The sequence below is a fragment of the Acomys minous genome, assembly GCF_964271855.1.
Source record: "Acomys minous genome assembly, chromosome: 7".
Taxonomy (NCBI): Eukaryota; Metazoa; Chordata; class Mammalia; order Rodentia; family Muridae; genus Acomys; species Acomys minous.
In genome coordinates this window covers 71,030,230-71,050,475 of record NC_140488.1, presented here as the reverse complement: position 1 = coordinate 71,050,475, position 20,246 = coordinate 71,030,230, and the positions used below count along the sequence as shown (strand labels likewise).

General features: G+C 41.7%; 1 protein-coding gene and 1 pseudogene across 8 annotated transcripts in view; one reads left to right on the top strand and one right to left on the bottom strand.

Annotated features, from left to right (window-relative positions):
• Positions 1-20,246, bottom strand: part of MAGEE2 (MAGE family member E2) — a 157,459-nt gene that overhangs the window by 123,127 nt on the left and 14,086 nt on the right. For 6 of the 7 annotated variants that reach the window (XR_014780695.1, XR_014780696.1, XR_014780697.1 and 3 more), the window contains exons 6-9: positions 16,561-16,659; positions 11,156-11,247; positions 8,789-9,198; positions 4,853-4,962 (exon numbers count right to left, since the gene is read on the bottom strand). The exons of the other annotated variant lie outside the window; for it this stretch is intronic. The gene's annotated coding sequence lies outside the window, so the exon portion shown is untranslated. The remainder of the gene's footprint in view (positions 1-4,852; positions 4,963-8,788; positions 9,199-11,155; positions 11,248-16,560; positions 16,660-20,246) is intronic. 7 annotated transcript variants of the gene reach the window in all.
• Positions 8,871-12,776, top strand: LOC311601995 (histone H3.3C-like; annotated as a pseudogene). Its single transcript has 2 exons — positions 8,871-8,946; positions 11,877-12,776. The product of its transcript is annotated as a histone H3.3C-like (transcript).

The window sequence follows — 20,246 nt, the reverse complement described above, 5'->3', positions numbered from 1 at the left end:
CTCTGTTTAGTGAGATGATCACGTGTCTTATGTCTCTGAGCCCATTTATGTGCGGTATTACATTTACTGATTTAGGTATGGTGAATCATACCTCCCAGCCTCTAGAATGAAGCTAAATTGATCATGATGAATAATTTTAATTGATTTCGAATATGGTGTGCTAACATTTTACTGAGAATTTCTGCATTTATGTTCACTCAGGATATCAGTCTGTAATTCCCCTTTTTGTGTTTATTTTTAATTATTTTAAAAAATAATTATATTTCCTCCTTCCCCTTCCTACTTCCAAACTCTACCCTACCCTATGTCCCTTACTTTCTTTCAAATTCCTTGCCTTTTTAAATTGTTACACTCATACTGTATATACATAAATATTCCTAGAGATAACCTTCTCAGTCTGTATAATGTATGTTTTCAGGGATGATCATTTGGTATTGGACAACTAATAGGTGTGCTCTTCCCTGGGGAAGACTATTTCTCCAGCTCTTGGCATTCATTATTGCCTGTAGTTCCTTGTGCAGGTTGCTGCCACCTGGGCTTTCCGTCACCCACATTATCAGGTCTTTTGCCATTGTCCTTGTTCCGCACATGTTTAGACAGTCATGTCGTAAGACTTTACACGTGTTGCTTCTTATATTCCTAGGAGACACAATCTCACAGCAAACTCCCTGTTCCTCTGGCTTCTACAACCTTCCCACACTCTCTTTGACAATAATCCCTGAGCCTTCTTTGGTGCAGAGATGTATTGTAGATGGATCTATTGGGATTGGTGGGGGGGGGGGGCTCCATAATTCTGCACCCTGGTTTGTTGCGGTTTTCTGTAATGGTCTTTGTTGTAAAATGAAGTTTCCATGATGTGGGGTGAGGACTACACTTATCTCCCAGTATAAGGCCAAATATTGAGAATGGAGTTAGGACGTATGCTGGCTTAGTAAAGTGGCAGCTGTATGTTCTCCTCCAAGAGCCACGGCCTCACTAGCTCTGGGTAGCTGGCTAGATTTCCAGTACCAGGCATGATATCCCTCTTGTGGAGCAGGTCTTAAGTCCAATCAGGGAACTGTTGGTTACCATCAAGGTATGTGTGCCACAATTGCACCTTTAGGGTTAGCACGCCGTGCTGGTGATTGTGGCTTGTAGAATGTGGGTTACTTTGCTCCTTTGGAAGCTTGCATGGCACTTTCTGGTACCATGAAAGCTAGTCCTCAGGAAAGAGCCCTTCATGTCAGTCCCAACTTACAGGCCTATGGGCTCTGTGTCCAAAGTACATGGCATCTCCAGTAATAAGGACTTGTCTTTTTCCCTCAGAGCAGGGGAGCAACCAAGGGCAATAATGATGGTCTGTCTGTAATGTTTTGGGAGTCCCTTGGACAGCCCTGACCAACAACTCAAGAGAGATTTTTGTGCCTGGTGTTAGATCAATGTCAGTCTAGATTGAAATTTTTAAAGTAAATGTGTATATTTATACACTGGTTTATGTGTTATAGGTATTTTTAGGTAGATAGTTAACAGTATGACTCCTTATGACTTTTTCAGATATCTTTACTGTTATGTTATTCTCTTCTCTCCTTTCCTTGTATTTATATCTCTCATCCTCCCTAATTAGAGGCCCCTCCTGTTTTTTCCCATTTCCACCTCGGATCACTTGTACCCTGCTATTCACCTCTCTATTGCTCCTCTACCTCCACTCCTACCACAACAATGGTCCCCTTCCACTTCCCTTATTTCTGCAGTTACTCTGGGATATGTACTCACCTCTGAAGATTTGGAGCTAGGACTCTAATGAGAAAGAATATATGATACTTGTCTTTCTGGGTCTGGGATTTATCTGCTTCTGATCAGGGTAGTTTTGATCAGGGTAATAATGGCTTCATAAAGTTTGGCATTTCTTTCCTTTTCTATCTTATGAAATAATTTGAGTATATTGGTGTTAGTTCTTCTTTGATGCTCTGCTAGAATATTTCAGTGACTCTACCTGGCTTTGAACTTTTTTTGTTGAAAGATGTTTTTATACTGTTTCAGTTCAGTTGCTCAATATAGGTCTGTTTAAACTGTTCATTTCATCTTGATTTACTCTGTGTACCAATATTTGCCTAGAAATTTATCCATTTCTTTAAGATTTTTCAATTTTATAGAATATAGGTTTTAAAGGTATATTCCTATGATTTTCTGAATTTCATCTGTATCTCTTCTAATGTTCCCTTTTGTCTCTTATTATGTTAGTTTGTGCCTTCTTTCTTCTGCTTTTGGTTAATTTGACTAAAGGTTTGTCAATCTTCTTCATCTTTTCAAAGAACCAACTCTTCATTTCATTGGTTCTTTGTATTTTTTCATTTCTATTTCATTAATATTTTCCTTGCTCTTAATTCTTTCTCCCCATCTACTGTCTTGGGGCTTGGATTATTCTTCATTTCCCAAAGCACTAAAGGTACACAGTTAAATTACTTGAGACCTTCTATATTATTATATTTTTAATATTTAAAACTTTTAAAAATATTTAAATATTTATTGGCTTTTTTATTTATTTTTTATCCCAACAGCAGTTTCCCCTCCCTCCCACCTCCCCACCCCCAACCTAGTCTTCCTCTACTTTTCTTCAGAAAAGTGCTGGCCTTGATGGATATCAACCAGTCATGGCATATCAAGTTGCAGTAAGACTAGGCGCCTCCTCTTCTATTGCCGCTAGACAAGATAGCCCAGTAGGGCCCCAGGAAGGGCCCCAAAGGCAGGCAATAAGTTAGTGACAGCTCCTGCTCCCACCCTTAGGAGTCCCACAAGAAGACCTAGCTACACAATTGTAACATATGTGCAAAGGGCCTAGGTCAGACCCATGCAGACTCCCTGGTTGATGGTTCATCCTCTGGGAGCTGTATTCTTTACAGATCTTGAAAGAACAATAAGCTTTATTATTTTAAAAAAAATCACATACTAAAATTAGCCAGACTTAGATTATGTAACCCAGTAAAAGTCTATAGAGGTAGAGTAGCCATTTAAGAAGGAAGCTGTGGAGCGTTAAACTTATTTTATGCTTTGGCTATGCAGGAACAGAGAGCAAATGCTCAGGCTTTGGGCTTCTTTGAGACCAGAGAGCACTCTGTGCCCAGGTCTCCACTCCAGTGTAGAGCCTGGATTTTGGCTCCAGTGTGCCCAGAGTTCTCTCAGATACTGAACTGTTGGTTCTAGTAGTCTCTGGGGTTGTTATGGGTGCGGGATTGTGATTTCTAAGGTTCCAGTGGTCCCTGTAGGACCTAGAGCTATATTGCTGTAGTTCCAGAAGATACTTTGAGCCTGTGGCTCTAGCCACAGCCCCAAATAGACAGACTTCCCTGGGTCTGAAATTCGGCATCATGTCTCCCCTATGTTCATATAATCTAAGGAGTGACAGAGGTTTTGGTCCTGTTGGCACAAAGCTAAGCTAAGATTTCAGCAACCCATCCAATAATCATCACTAAGTCCACTCACCCCCTTAGCTGAACTTCATCCAGATGTTCCTCTAAGCAAAAAACAGAATATCCTAATAGGCTCAGAAGAGGAGAGTCAAAAGGAACCTACTTCAAAAATGCATAAAACACAACAAAGCAACATAAAAAAAAAAACAACAACATAACCACCACTTATGACCCATGGCCAACAGACCAACTCCCCTACAAGGGATCCTAAATTATGGAGAGCAGAACTGGGAATTTAGTCTTATTGTTTATTGTTTTGTTTAGCTATTTGCTTTGTATACTTGGACTCCCAGCATTTTATTCCTGATGTCTTTAAGTTCACTCGTGTAGCAATTTGTGCCCTGAATTTTAAACTTATTGAACATGTTTATAATTGTCTTTTGGAACTCTGTGTCTTGAATTTCTTCTAACTTATTCTCTTCAGGGAATATTACTATAAGATTGATGATTTGGAGGACAATTAGATATTGGTTTAATTTATCTAGCTTTTGTGCTGTAACCTGGGCATCTGGATTTACATTGTTAGTTGTGTTTTGGTATGGGTTTTTAACTCACCAAGTTAGAATTCCAGTGGGATTGTGGGTTTTGTAGGGTGGGGGGACCTGTGAGATGGCAGAGCCCATGCTAAGGGATCTGGGTTCTGGATAGAGACAATGTCTGGGACATAGTCTGGGTTGAGGTCAGAGTGTCTGAATGGAGTAGCTCTGGCTATGGAGTATCAGACCAGAGGCCAGTGGCTGAGGAGTTGGGAAAGGGAGGGTCACTTACTGTGGCCAGGCTTGATGACTACATAGGGTAGTTGTGGTGCATAAGACCGGATGTGGAACATGGCAGGGGTCAGGGTAGGGGTGGAGTCACCTTCCACCCAGAGATTTATGGTTCTCAAGTGTTAGGGATAGGCCTGGAGGATAAGGAGGTAGAGGTGGTATATTTATAAAAGGACACATTTAAGGAATCTTTATGGTAATAAACATTTTGTATCTCAAATATAATGGTCATGGATTCACAAACCTACACATGTAATAAAATTACATAGAATTAAACATACACATGCATAAATGAGTGCACTTATAACCAGGAAAGAAGCATGAATTAGATTTATAGATTATATTAATGTCCACTTTCTGTTTGTGATATTGTTTTGGAAAATGTTGTCATTAAGGAAAACAAGGTAAAGGATACATGTACTCACATGACCACATGTGAATTCACAACTGTTTGAAGGTTAAACTTTTTATTAAAGAAACTTTGAAATCTATAGGATAAATTATGTATAACATAAAGCTTGAAGAGTCTTAAGATATATAGGATTCCTTAAATAAAATCATATATTCCACTATGAAAAATAATTTAAGAGGCAAAAATACCATCAATATCTAATTAAACAGAAGTTTATTTAGCCATACCATAGACTATTTTGTGGCTATTCAGGAGTAAGCATGGGCTGGGGCAATGGCTCAGCTCATTAGTAGAGTGCTTGCTGGCAGATGTGAGCCTCTGAACTTGAGGCCGAGCTCTGGAAAGAAAGAAGAATAAGCACCCAGTTAACTTGGAGGAATTCTCCAGACAGCAAATCAAGTTGCAAATACCACTCAAGTTACAAGGTTTCCTTGATATTTCCTCAAGTTAGGAGCAACAGGAGCAACACATCTGTAGTCACAGATCCGATCAAAGTCTCAAAGGTCTGGCTTCTACTGGTTTAGCAGCAGCACATGCTCATAGATAGTCCCACTACTGTCCTAGGAACTGAGCCTCGGGTAATAAAGAAGCATCACTGAGCACATTTTTAAGACATGCTGGTGTTGAGTTCCTGTGACACCCCGATGTGTTACTCAGCTGTCACCACGACAAAACACCCCAGTCAACCTAAGAGGAAGGACTGATTTTCCTTCAGGTTCAGTCCATGGCCACTCGGTCCCATTGCTTTGTGTCTATCATGGCATAATACATAGTAGCAGGAAGACTGACCACTCCAAGCTGCTGGGAAATATGGGGAGGGGAAGGAATGGAGGGAGGGAGGGGGAAGAGAGGGAAAGGGCCTGGAATCTAAATATGACCTCACAGGGCATACCCCTATTAGCCTAACTTCCTTCCACTAAGTTCCATTCTTGAAAGTTCTTTTTCAACAGTGCTAGAGGATGGACACTGACTTTTTTTTCCTGTTGTATTTATTTTTTATTTTTATTGAACAATAAAATAATTCATATTACATCTCATTTGCTATCCCATCCCATGCATCCTCCCATTCCCCTTCCCTATGACTGTGACTAAGAGGGAACCTCCTTCCCCTGAATATGATGCTAGCGTATCAAGTCTCTTTTTGGTAGTCTGCTATCCCTCCTCCGAGTGCCATCAGGCCTCCCCATCAAGGGGATACAGCCAAATATGGGGCACCAGACTTCGTGTGAAAGTCAGTCCCCAGTCTCCACTTAACTGTGGAGAATGTTCTGTCCCTTGGCTAGATCTGGGTAGGGGTTTAAAGTTTACAGCCTGTATTGTCCTTGGCTGGTGCCTTAGTTTGAGCAGGACCCCTGGGCCCAAATCTGCCCATAATAATGTTCTACTTGTAGGTTCCTAGGACCCTCTGGATCCTTCTACTTTGCTATTCTCCCATGCTTTTCCCATCTAGAGTCCCACTAGAATGTTCTCCCCTCTGTCCCAGTTTCCTGGTAAGTGAAGACTTTCATGAGACATGCCCCTTGGGCTAGTATGCAGATATAAGTGAGTATATACCATTTGAGTCTCTCTGCTTCTGGGTTAGCTCACTCATTATGATCATTTCTAGTTCAATCCATTGGACATATGCTCAACCATGCACACCGACTCTTTAACATGCAGGCCTGCATGGCAGCTTTACAATCAAAACAGCACCTAGAGAAATCTACGACGTGGGTGTGGGATTCGAGGATGTCATGTCTCCCTTACGTACAGAATGAGGTAACAGCAGTACCTATCTATCTCACAGCCCTGCTAAGAATTAAGCAGGTTGAGCGGGCAGTGGTGGCGCATGCCTTTAATCCCAGCACTTGGGAGGCAGAGGCAGGCGGATCACTGTGAGTTCAAGGCCAGCCTGGTCTAGAAAGCAAGTCTAGGATAGTCAGGGCTACACAGAGAAACCCTGTCTCAAAAACCAAAAAACTAAAACAAACAAAGAAACATAAGCAGGATAATACATGTCACTGGAACTGTGCCTAGTTCAAAGTGTTGACGAAAGGCTGGTATCTGTTGTCACTACTTCCATTCAAATTAGTAAGTTTTTTAAGATTTATTTTTATTATGTGCATGTCAGTGTAAGTCACATGTGTGCAGATGCCTCTAGAATCCAGCAGAGGGTACTTTATGAGCATCCTGACATGGGTGTTTGGAACTGAACTCAAGTCCTTTGCAAGAACAGCAAGCACTTTTAACCACTGAGCCTTCTCTCCAGACTCTAGAATTTAAAAAATAATTTTCCTTAAATCAATTCAGTTGTCCTCGCCCTAGCTCACTGTCACACCTGGTGGGCTCTGTACAAACTAAGAACAGTAGCTATAAACTATAGACACCCAAAGTCCCTACCTAGGCCAATGCCTTTCATTGGTTACTTCTGTCTAGGTTGCCTTTCCTTTCTATCTCCTGTTTCGAGAATTGTCTTGTGGGGTTTATAATGAGCACCATGTGAGAGAAAAAGAAATGTCTCCAAAGGGTCTATCCCTATTTTAACAAGTGATGCCTCCCTCCCTCCCACCAATTCAGTGTGTGTGTGTGTGTGTGTGTGTACACTGCAGAGAAACATTAGTTCCTGGCTGGGCATGATGGTGCCTACCCATGATTTCATTATGAGTGACTGAGGCAGTTCTGTATGTTCCAGACAAGCTTGTACGACATAGTAACTTTCAGGCCAGCCTAGGCTACAGAGTAAGAGCTTATACCAAAAGGAATCAAGCAAATGAAATAAACAATGTAACAGGCAAACAAGCAATAAACTCCTGAGACAGAGAGGGAATTGGTGGCTGAATTGGGCCCAGCATAAAGTAAGCCTAATCTTTTAAAACTTTCTGTTTACAGTTTGTAGGTAAGAAGAGCTCCTACCCTCTGGGAAGGAGTGTGAGATGGACAGGGCACTTTCAGGGCTATCACCGGGCAAAGCTGTCTGGCTCTCCCCATCCCTGACTCACCTCGGCTTTGCCCTTACCCAATGTCTTAAAGATGGAAGGACACACAGTATTACAGACAAGGAACTACTTGCCTAGCCTTTCCAAAATAAAACCTGAATATTGGCACACTGCTGTAATCCCAGCACTTGGGAAGCTGAGGCAAAATTATCAGTGTGAGTTCTGGGCTACAAAGAAAAGACTATCCCAAATCTTCTCCCACTTCAAAACTTGTTTGCCACAAATGGCTGAAATGCTCTCCAAGAAAAGGGCCTACTCTTTATACTGGCCATTGAGGACGATTGCTGTTAAAAATCTTTTATAATTTGGCCCACTGATAAAGCCTGATGATTTCAATCCCTGGGACCCTCATAGTGGAAGGAGAAAAATCAACTCTAGAAAGTCCTCCTCTGACATCTATTTGCATGCTATGGTACACACACACTATCTTAATTAGAAAAAGATATGAAGACCAAGTCAATTCTTACAAAGGGAAACATTTAATGGGGGGGGCTGGCTTACAGTTTCAGAGGTTAGTCCATTATCAGAGCAGAAATCATAGAAGCACCCAGGTAGACATGGTGCTGGAGGAGGAGCTGAGAGCTCTACATTTTGATCCAAAGGCAGCAGAAGGGGACTAGATTCCACACTGGACAGAGCTTGAGTATCTGACATCTCAAAGCCTGCCCCCATAGACCCACTTCCTCCAACACGGCCACACCTCCTAAAAGTGCCACTCCCCATGGGCCAACCATTCAAACACATGAGTCTATGGGGCCTACTCAAACCACAATTATTTCAAGCGGGTGGGGCTGAGGGTTGATATAACCCCACACATTCCCATCCCAAGTCACAGAATCCCATTCTTTGCCAATTAATGCCTTTACTTTAACTGCTGACCCCCTCTGAGGCTGAGACTTCAATTTTTGCTATAATTTTTGGCAACTCTAGCTCTATGGCTGCTGGAAAGAAGGTTCTGTTCAAGGGCACACTTGGAAAGTTTAGACTCTTTATTTGCAGCTGGAGCTGGTCAATTATATCATGGAGCTCATTCCTATCTCTTATCAGTTTATTCAGAGATGCTAAGAGCAAACAACCAGTAAAATCATTTTCCTTCTTTTCTCCCAAACTATTCAAAGTTTCATATACCAGGTCACCCAATCCACTGCCACTCACAACTGATAGATCAAGATAATCAAAGGCATTTACCTCTTTAAGGGTGAACTATAGTTTCAACTTCAGGCTTTCAATATTCTCTGATTTCCCAGGAGAATGACTGAAGTAGCTGAAGATGCCACTGATTGTGAAGGTGCTGGCAAATTTTAAACCCTACTCCAGATACTTCTGCTCCTCTAGAACTATTTCTGGTACCAAAATCTGTATTAAACAATGTCCTCTAGAGTCATAGAATTTATGGACTAACTCTCTCTCTCCATATATATATATGGATGCATGTGTCCATATCTATATGGAATTTATTGGAATGACTAACCCAACAACGGGCAGCTGTGAGTAGGAAACTCAAGAATCTAGTAGTTGCTCAGTCCCATGAGGCTGGGTGTTTCAGTTGGTCTTCTGTATAGGCTGGAATCTTGAAAAAGTAGGCTCCAATGGATGAGCTGGCAAAGTGAATACAAAGAGGTCAAGACAAACAGCCCCCTCCTTCTTCCATTGTCCTTATATAGACCTCCAGCAAAAGGTACGGCCCAGATTAAAGGCGTGTCTCAAGATCTTAAAGTGTGTGTCAATCTGGATCAAAAGCTTGTCTTCCAAAGGCTTACTGTCTTCCTGCCTCAAGATCTGGATCACCAGCGTGCCTTTCCATTTCTAGATATAGTCAAGTTGACAACCAAGAACAGCTATCACACACAAATTAAATAAATGCAAAAATATTTTAAAAACAGATACTTTGATATATAGTAAAGCATAACCCTATTACTTTCTGCTTTTTAAAGACTCACATTTATGCCAGGCATGGTGGCACATGCCTTTAAACCCAGCACTCTGGAGGCAGAGGCACGTGTATCGCTATGAGTTCAAAGCCAGCCTGGTCTACAATCAGGCTACACAGAGAAACCTTGTCTCAGAAAACAAAAACAAAACAAAACAAAACAAAAAAAAGATTGACATTTATTTGGTATGGGGGAGTGGGGAGCAGTGAATACTTTTCACATTGCAGGTTCTGGGGACTGAACTCAGGCTGTCAGGATTGGCAAGAAGCACCTTTATTGGCTGTGCCATCTCACTAGCCCTGTATTTGTTGTAAAAACAAACAAATAAACCTGTGATTCAAACATTTCCCCACTGTACTTTCTTCCTATTTCACAGCTATGTCTGTGTATTTTTTCTACTGGGATTTTATGCTCATTATTACCTTCTCATCATCAAACTAGTATGCCAATCATTGTTGTAATTCTGAAAAATTCACAAGTGTAAAAGCTAAGGGGTGATTCAGAATCACTCATCACCATTCTGACGGGTGTGTAGAGTGTTTTCTCCGAAGGTTCTTCAGGCAATTACATATACATGAACCCACACATAATGAGATGGTACTTATTTATAGATTTCTATGTACTATATTGAATTGATGAGTATTTTTTCACATCACTAAAATTTCTTGCAGAGTATTTTATTTACATAGGAACACTTTTTATTTTAATTTGAAGTTCTAAAATTATTTTTTGAGAATTTCATATATGAGTAATGAATTTAGATGATTTCCATGCTTTGCATTCTACCTGCAATTCCTCCCATTGGAGAAGTGAGACATTGCTTAGACAGTCCTCCCCAAACCTCTCAAATTCATGACCTTTAATTCTTTAATTACTATTCTCTCTCTCTCTCTCTCTCTCTCTCTCTCTCTCTCTCTCTCTCTCTCTCTCTCTGTGTGTGTGTGTGTGTGTGTGTGTGTAAATACAATCTGCTAAGTCATTTAGTGTTGCTCATATGTATGTGTTTAGGGCTGAACACTTAAGACTGAATACCCACAGAGGCTAGGTAAGGAACGGAGGGAGGAGACGATCTCCCAAGAAAGATTAAAGGGTATTATGGAGAGATAAAGGGCCAACTAGCATAGGACTAAACGGAGAGAGGCAAAGAAGAAAAAGGTAAAACCAGGATTATGAAGAGGGACAAGTAACACTAAAGGCCTTTGAAAAACCATATGGAAACCTACTCCTGTAGAAGCTCCCTAAAATATACACACTTAAGAAAGGAATTCAAGCTGGGCAGTGGCGGCACATGCCTTATTTGAGCAGTTGAGAGGCAGAGGTAGATGAATCTCTAAGTGTGAGGCCAGCCTGGTGTTCAGAGTGAGGTCCAGGACAGCCAGGGCTACAGAAAAAGAAAGGAATTCAAATGGAGTCACTATATAATGGTGGAGACTGCCTCAACTAGACATTTATACCACCAAGTAAAACCTCCAGTACCAGGAATGCATTACATTTTGAGTCACTGGCCAAGGGAGTTCTATGGACTTCTCCCAAATATTACAGGCCATTGCCAAAGCCATTTGGTTGCACCCCACAAGCTGACGGTAAGGCTCTATTGCTGAAGACAATACTTGTGTCAACAAACCTGAGGAAACTGAGCTGGTGCCCAACTAGAAACTTCACCACTATTGACTGACGAGTGAGTGTTCATGGTGCTGGAAGGTAGTCTGAACATTCCTGGAGGAAAAAGGTAGTCATCAATGAAGGACAGATAAACCTGTTTCTCAGGATCCCAAGTGCAGGACTGGAACGGTCTCGTGAGAGAACAGGTGAGGTAAATCCACTAGAAGACCGACCACTTCATGCAGGAGCTTAATTGTTGCCAGCTGAAAACATCCCGTGAATAGACTCTGAGAGGAGTTATATAAATGAGCCCAGAACTGGAGGCGGAGTTTTTTTGGAGACTTGGGATAGTTTTGGCTGTTCATCGCTGCACTTCGAGACACTCCTAGAGAAAACCACTCGAGGGAAGGCTTCGGGGCTCTGGCTCCTGCTGAGGTTCTGGGTTCTGGTTATTCTAGGTTCCAGCAGTAGAAATCCTGCTGATTGTGCCAGGAGAATTGCTCCTTGGAACTGAGATCCCTACGGTTTTGTTATTGTGTCCATTAATCATCATTTCTTATTGTTTTGGTTAGTCGGGTTATAAGTGACGTATGCTCGGTCACTAAGTTGTTAATAAAATATATTGGTTAAGAAAATTGAACCTGGTGTTTGCAGCCGTCGCCGTGCAGCCACCGCTCTCTAATGCCAGCACCGCCTCTCACTTGCCGAGCTCCAGTCGAGGGAGAAGGGGGATAAGTAAGGAGGTGCCCTTACAAAGCAGACTGCCCGCAAATCCACCGGTGGCAAAGCACCCAGGAAACAACTGGCTACAAAAGCTGCTTGCAAGAGTGCGCCCTCTACTGGAGGGGTGAAGAAACCGCATCGTTACTGGCCTGGTGCTGTGGCACTCCGCGAAATCAGACGCTATCAGAAGTCCACTGAACTTCTCATTCACAAGCTCTCCTTCTAGCGTCTGGTGCAAAAAATTGCTCAGGACTTCAAAACAGATCTGCGCCTCCAGAGTGCAGCTATCCGTGCTCGGCGGGAGGCAAGCGAGGCCTTTTTGAAGACACCAACCTGTGTGCTATCCATGCCAAACGTGTAACAATTATGCCAAAAGATATCCAGCTAGCACGCCGCATACGCGGAGAACGTGCTTAAGAGTCCACTAGGAGGGGAAACATTTCATTCTCAAAAAAAAATTCTTTCCCTCTTCCTGTTATCAGTAGTTCTGAATGTTAGATATTTTTTCCATGGGGTCAAAAGGTACCTAAGTATATGATTGCGAGTGGAAAAATGGGGGACAGAAATCAGGTATTGGCAGTTTTCCATTTTCATTTGTATGTGAATGTTTAATATAAATGCAAGAGGTAAAGCATTAATGCAAGCAAAATGTTTCAATGAGCACATTTCAACAGTTCTACTTTATAACAATTATAAATAAACCTGTTAACAATTTCTGGACAATGCCAGCATTTGGATTTTTTTTTTAAAACAAGTACATTTCTTATTGACAGCAACTAACTGGTGTTTGTAGCATTTTTATCATACAGCAGATTCCATCCATTCACTATACTTTTCTAACTGAGTTGTCCTACATGCAAGTACATGTTTTTAATGTTGTCTGTCTTCTGTGCTGTTCCTGTAAGTTTGCTATTAAAATACATCAAACTAAAAAAAAAAAGAAAAGAAAGAAAGAAAAAAGAAAAAAAAAAAGAAAATTGAACCTACACATCAATATGTAGCCAGCTACAAACCCTGCTACCTACAACAGCAACCTGTCTGTAAGATACGCTGGTACAACAGTGGCACAAATGTTTGGGAGTAACTAAACAATTTCTGGTTGGATCTGGAGCCCAGTCCATGAAGTGGAACCTATACCTGACACTGCTAAAGTGGCCTAGAACCTGAGACGAGACAGGTCACAGGCTTAGGGGAAAACCTAAGGCTATTATTCTGTTTAAGAAGCACAGCAAGGCTGGGTGTGGTGGCACACACCTTTAGTCCCAGCATTTGGGAGGCAGAGGCAGGCAAATCACTGTGAATTCAAGGCTAGCCTGGTCTGAAAAGCTGGGCACGGTGGCGCACACCTTTAATCCGAGCACTCTGGAGGCAGATCTCTGAGTTCAAGACCAGCCTGAAGTACAGAGTGAGTTCCAGGATAGTCAGGGCTATTACACAGAAAAACCCTGTCTTGAAAAACAGAACAAAACAAGAAGCACAGCAATACAATGACTCCTAAGGATGTTCTGCTACAGCCACAGTTCATTCCATCAGTCAACCCTCATCAGAAAAGCTTCTTTTTGCAGTTGATGGGAATTAACAGAGACCCACAGCTGAAAAGAAATGTGCAAAGAGTGACAGACTTTGGAGCACTCAGCCCTCCCTATATGGGAAATCTTAATCAAACCTGTCCTCTTACGGCTCAGGGATTACATGGATGAGAAGGTAGTAAGAGCCAAAGGTGGTAGTGTCATCCAGACTCAACAGGACTAATAAGACATGAATTCAGACTGCTGTAACATGGAGAGAGCCTGAACCAGTCAAGCCAGATGGGGTCCTATCACTGAGGAAGAAGTAGACATGGAGTCCCACCCTAACCAAGTTCTTTGCAATTAATACCCACTTGCAAAGGGAAAATCAGTTTTCTCCAATGGAGTGTCACTGGGTATCAGCCACACTCCAGGGTAGGCCCCATGCCCAGCAGTAAGTAGTTGGCCAACACAAAATGAACTCCATGGGTATATTTATGTGTGGTGGTGGTGGTGGGATTTTGTTTTGGCCTTTTTGCCCCTAGTCTTACCAGTCTTTTTGTTTTTTGATTGTTTGTTTTAATTTAATTTAATTTTATTTTATTTTTAGGGGGTAGAATAAATATGATGTTGGGTGAAAGAGAAAGGGGAAAGATCTAGGAGTAGATGGGGAAAGGTCAAAACATAGTCAAAATATATTGATCAAAATCTTTCTTTTATTAAAAGAGGGGGGGGGGGAAAGCCCAAAAACTAAGATTTAGGGATGTAGCCCATAGCTCAGCAGTAGCCAGTTTTCTTTCCATGTTCAAGGCTCAGAGTTCAAGCTCTAGTACCAGAAAGCCTTTTAATTAAAAATAGAAAGTAGAAACCCTGTCTCAAATAAAATAAAGGATACCAATGTAATCTACCACATAAACAAATTCAAAGAAAAAAACCACATGATCATCTCCTTAGATGCCAAAAAAGCATTCTACAAAATCCAACACCCATTCATGTTTAAAGTTTTGGAGAGATCAGGGATACAAGGCACATACCTCAACATAATAAAGGCTATATACAGCAAGCCAATAGCCCAAATCAAATTAAATGGAGAGCTACTCAAGGAAATTCCTCTAAAATCGGGAACCAGACAAGGTTGCCCACTTTCTCCATATCTCTTCAAAATAGTTCTTGAAGTTCTAGCCAGAGCAATAAAACAAAAGGAGATCAAGGGGATCCAAATGGGAAAGGAGGAAGTCAAATTATCCCTATTTGCAGATGATATGATAGTGTATATAAGTGACCCCCAAAATTCCACCAGAGAACTCCTACAACTGATAAACACCTTCAGCAAAGTGGCTGGGCGCAAAATTAACTCAAAAAAAAATCAATAGCCTTCCTATATACAAACAACAAACATGCTGAGAAAGAAATTAGGGAAACTACACCCTTCATGATAGCACAAGCAATATAAGGTATCTAGGAATAACTCTAACTAAGCAAGTGAAAGACTTGTTTGAAAAAAACTTCAAATCTCTGAAGAAGGAGATTGAAGAAGACATCAGAAGATGGAACGATCTCCCTTGTTCATGGATCGGGAGAATTAACATAGTAAAAATGGCCATCTTACCAAAGGCAATTTACAGATTCAATGCATTCCCTATCAAAATACCTACACACTTTTTTAAATACATTGAAAGATCAATTCTCAATTTCACATGGAAAAACAAAAAACCCAGAATAGCTAAAACAATCTTGTACAATAAAAAATTCTCTGGAGGAATCTCCACTCCTGATCTCAAGCTGTACTATAGAGCAACAGTAATAAAAACAGCATGGTACTAGCATGGCAACAGGCTGACCAATGCAATCCAATTGAAGACCCAGAAGTAAATCCACACACATTTTGACACTTGATTTTTTACTAAGAAGCCAAATCTATTCAACGGAAAAAGGATAGCATTTTCAACACATGGTGCTGGTCTAACTGGATGTCTACATCTAGAAAAATGCAATTAGAACTATATTTATCACAATGTACAAAACTCAAGTCCAAGTGGATTAAAGACCTCAACATAAAACCAGAGACACTATGTCAGTTAGAAGAAAAAGTGAGGAAGAGCCTGGAACACATTGGAACAAGAGACAACTTCTTGAACAGAACACCAACAGCCCAGGCCGTAAGGTCAACAATTAATAAACGGAACCTCATGAGGCTGAGAAGCTTCTGTAAGGAAGAAAACACTTTCAACAGAACAAAGCGACAGCCTACAGACTGATAAAAGATCTTTACCTACCCTACATCGGACAAAGGTCTAATATCCAAAATATATAAAGAGCTCAAAAATTTAAACACTACCAAACCAAATAACCCAATTAAGAATTAAGGGGCTCAGAATTAAACAGAGAATTCTCAACAGGAATATCAAATGGCTAAGAAACACTCACTTCAAGAAATGATCAACATCCTTAGTCATCACAGAAATGCAAATTAAAATGCCTCTGAGATTCCATCTTACACCCATCAGAATGGCTAAGATCAAAAACTCAAGCGACACCACATGCTGGCGAGGATGTGGAGAAAGGGGAACACTCCTTCATTGCTGGTGGGAGTGCAAACTTGTACAACCATTTTGGAAATCAATCTGGTGCTTTCTCAGAAAACTGCGAATAGGGCTTCCTTAAGACTCAGCTATTCCACTCCTTGGAATATACTCAGAAGATGCTCCACCACACAACAAGGACATATGCTCAACCACGTTCATAGCAGCCTTATTCATAATAGCCAGAACCTGGAAACAGCCTAAATGTCCCTCAGTTGAAGAATGGATAAAGAAACTGTGGTACATTTACACTATGGAATACTACTCAGCTACTCAGCTATTTTTTTGTTTGTTTGTTTGTTTTTCAAGACAGGGTCTCTCTGTGTAGCCTTGGCTGTCCTGGACTGACTTTGTAGACCAGGCTGGCCTTGAACTCACAGCGATCCGCCTGCCTCTGCCTCCCGAGTGCTGGGATTAAAGGCGTGCGCCACCACGCCCGGCTACTACTCAGTTATTAAAAACAAGGAAATCCTGAAATTTGTGGGCAAATGGATGGAACTAGAAATGATCATACTGAGTGAGTTAACCCAGACCCAGAAAGACTCACATGGTATATACTCATTTATAATTGAACACTAGCCCAAAAGGAATGTCCCAGGAAAGTCTTCACTTACCAGGAGATTGGGATAGATGAGAGGACATCCTATTGGGACTCTAGGTGAGAGAAGTATGGGACAACAGGGAAATAGAAGGATCCAGAGGGTCCTAGAAACCTACAAGAAGAACATCATGTCGGTGGATCTGGACCCAGGGGGGAGCTACTCAAACTACTGTACCAACCAAGGACAATACACGCAGTAAACATTGAACCCCTACTCAGATCTAGCCAATGGACAGGATATTCTCCACAATTGAGTGGAGAGTGGGGACTGACTTTGACATGAACTCTGGTGCCCCATATTTGACCACTTCCCATTGGTGGGGAGATCTGGTGGCACTCAGAGAAAGGATAGGCAGGCTACCAAGATGAGAGGGGGAGGAGGTCCCCTTCTGTCACAGACCTAGGGGAGAGGAAGAAGGTGAAAGAGGGAGGGGGGAGGTACAGGAGGATACAAATAAGGGGATTTACAATTGAGATGTAATCCGAATAAATTAATAATAAAAAAGAAAAGAATATAAAGGATACAATGAGAAGTATTCCATTTGACTTAATCTTCCATTTCCTTTGTTTCTACTTACCCAGTCACACAAAAGTTAACTATTGCTATTGCTTTCTTTCTAAGTTTCAAGTACATTTGCTTGTGTTCAAGATATAACCCCCCAAATATGCAATATGCACACAAACGCTTCCTCTTCACTTAACAGTATACCTTGTTGGTCTTCACACATCAGCATATAAAGCTTGTCTTCATTCTTTGAAAGCTTATTGTATAGCTTCACAATAATTTATTTCATGGGTGCTTTGATAGACATGTGAGTTTTGGCTATTACAAACAATGCTGGAATAAATGACTAAGTATACATGTTTTTTCAAACATACACAAACACTGGCATTTCTGTGGGATATGTGAAAGTGCTGGGTTGCAGCCTATATGCACTCACAATTTGACAAACTGCTTACACTGCCTTCAGTAAATATACCAAAGTACACTGTGAACAACAGTGCCTAACAGTTTCGTTCCCAGAGCCCTGATGATAGTATTTCATCAAATGCTTTGTCATTAAAATTTGTGAAATAATAGTTGTCATTTCTTCTAAATTTTTATTTTTGGATTTCCAGTTTATAATGGCCTTTGACAAACAGGCCTTGATGCTTGCTCCCCCAGCTTCCAGCTAAAATACTAATACCCAGAAATGAAGAAAACTTGCAGCAACCCTGCAAAGTAAAATGGCAAGGAAGCCACTGCCAGATGTGTTGAACATTTGCATTAATTCTAAAATGAATCACATGCTGAAATGCATGCATATACACCCTCCCATCACTCTCCTGTACCTTCCTCTCAGGAGTTTTCTCAGTGATCCTGTATGTTATTGTTAGACATATCTGACAAGTGAAAAAGCCATTGCTGAGAAAGCTGAAACCATCTGCTTGCCTAAAGATATATTACAAGAGTCAGAGGTAGGGACTAGACCGATGGCTCAGAGGTTAAGTGTAATTGCTGCTCTTGCAGAAGACCTGGATTCAGTTCCCAGCACCCACATGGCAGCTCATATCTATCTGTATGATGTCCAGGGTATCCAGCACACTTTTATGGCCTCCATTAGCACTGTATGTATGTAGTGTGCATACATGCATGCTGGCAAACACTCATACACACAAAATAAAAGTATCTTGGGGTTTTTGTTTTTAAAGTGGCACAACTGGGGTCCAAACATAGGTCTGCCAAACTACAAAGTGATACTCTTTTCAACATGCTACATATTTAATCCCTTTCTGTTTTACTCTTTGTATAGGAATAAAATTATAACAATCAGAAAAATTGTTAGCACCCTCCGACTCTGAGTACTGAGTTCTGAGGAAGTTCAAAAGGGTTTTCTTTCTTCTACCCCTTCACACCTAGAGTATTTCTCCCATATATCCATGGAAAACTAGAACTTGGAAATTCAAAGTGTATGTGTAAAATGGGTAGAAGAGCTGGCGTGGTGGCACCCGCCTGTAATCCCAGCACTCAGGAGGCAGAGGCAGGAGGACCGCTGTGAGTTCCAGGCCAGCCTGGTCTACAAAGTGAGTCCAGGACAGCAAGGACTACACAGAGAAACTCGTAAAACAAAACAAACAAACAAACAAAAACAAAAACAAAAAAAGGTAATGAAAAGAGGTGCATTTGGCAGCCACTGTAGAATATAATGCACTCTAACAAGTGTGGTTGACAGCAAGCTTTTACAGTAGTCAGGCATTTGCCAGTGTTTTCATTACAGCAGCTCAACGGTGTAGGACTGCTAGCCCTTCAAGAAACTCAAGCTTGCAGTTAATGTACTCACTCATGGTGTCAAAAACATAGGTAGAGCTGACCTATTTCTGTGAATAGGGTATTTGTGACAGTGCTGCTTATTTGCAGTTCATACCAACAGCTGTGCCTTTCCTTACACCACTGATCCAAACTGCAAATCATTTACTTCTGTGACGTCAGTGACTCTCAGATCACTAGACTTACAATTTCAAATTTGGAGAGACAGTCCAGCAGGAATAGGACTAGAAGTGAAAATAAAATGTATTTGCTTAAGAGATGATCCTAGGCCAGGCAGTGGTGGTGCACGCCTGTAATCCCAGCACTCAGGAGGCAGAGGCAGGCGGATCTCTGTGAGTTCAAGGCCAGCCTGGTCTACAAAGTGAGTCCAGGATAGCCAAAGCCACACAGAAAAGCCTTGTCTCAAAAAAAATAAATAAATAAAATTAAAAAAAAAAAAAAGAAGAGCTGATCCCAGCAGGCTTGCCTAGCCTCAATAGAAGATGGGCCCAGTCCTACTTGATATGCCAAGGCAGGTGGATATCAATGGGAAGGCCTTGGGATGGAAAAGGAGGAAGCAAAGAGTCAAAGGAGCTCAGGGCTCCAAAACCCCAGCCAGGCGGCAACAGGGCCCAGCCTGACTTGGGTAAGTCAGTGGCTGCTTCCTGAGCAGTTGGTAATAGAGGGTAGCTTGGAGCTCCAAACTGAGAGGCAAAGGAGGGAGCCTGGTTTTGTCTGGGCAGACAAGTTGGTGGCTCCTTCGTGAAGAGCTCCAAATCCAAGAAAGGCAGAGCCAAGACGTAGGAGCATGATTTTGTCTGGGTGGACAAAATGGGCTGCTTCGAGAACAGCCAGGCTTGCTCCCACAGATGGGCACTGCAGTGGGTTGAGCAGCGCTAGAAAGATGGCAGCAGCAATCTGCATTGAAACACCACAAGCTCACAGCAGCCAGCAGCACATAGCTGACTGAGTGGCAGCCAAGCCCCAGGGTCCAGCAATGAATTCTTTGGGGAGAAGGGGACCCCTTCCTTCCTCAGAATAAATTATGAGTATCAGACAATTTTTCACATTTCATGTGAAACAGGGACTTATAAACCTTGGGTGGTGGGCACCAGGGCTACTTCACTTATAACACAGCCCTATCCTAAGAGGGAGAAAGCAGTACTTAATTATTCTAGGGGGCGGGGGACAACTCCAGGCACATTAAAGGTCACTGATTGAAAGCCAAGACATGAAGACATCTCACTAGCATAGAGCGGGTGTTCCCAGGAATCCCCAGGTACTTGCTGAATGGGTTTCTTATCAGGAAAAGGCTGGACTTGTAATCTCCCTGAGGGCTATGTGATGTTCTTTAGAAGATCAGGCAGAAAGGGAACTCAGCTAAGAAAGAGAGTCCGGTATCTTATACCAAG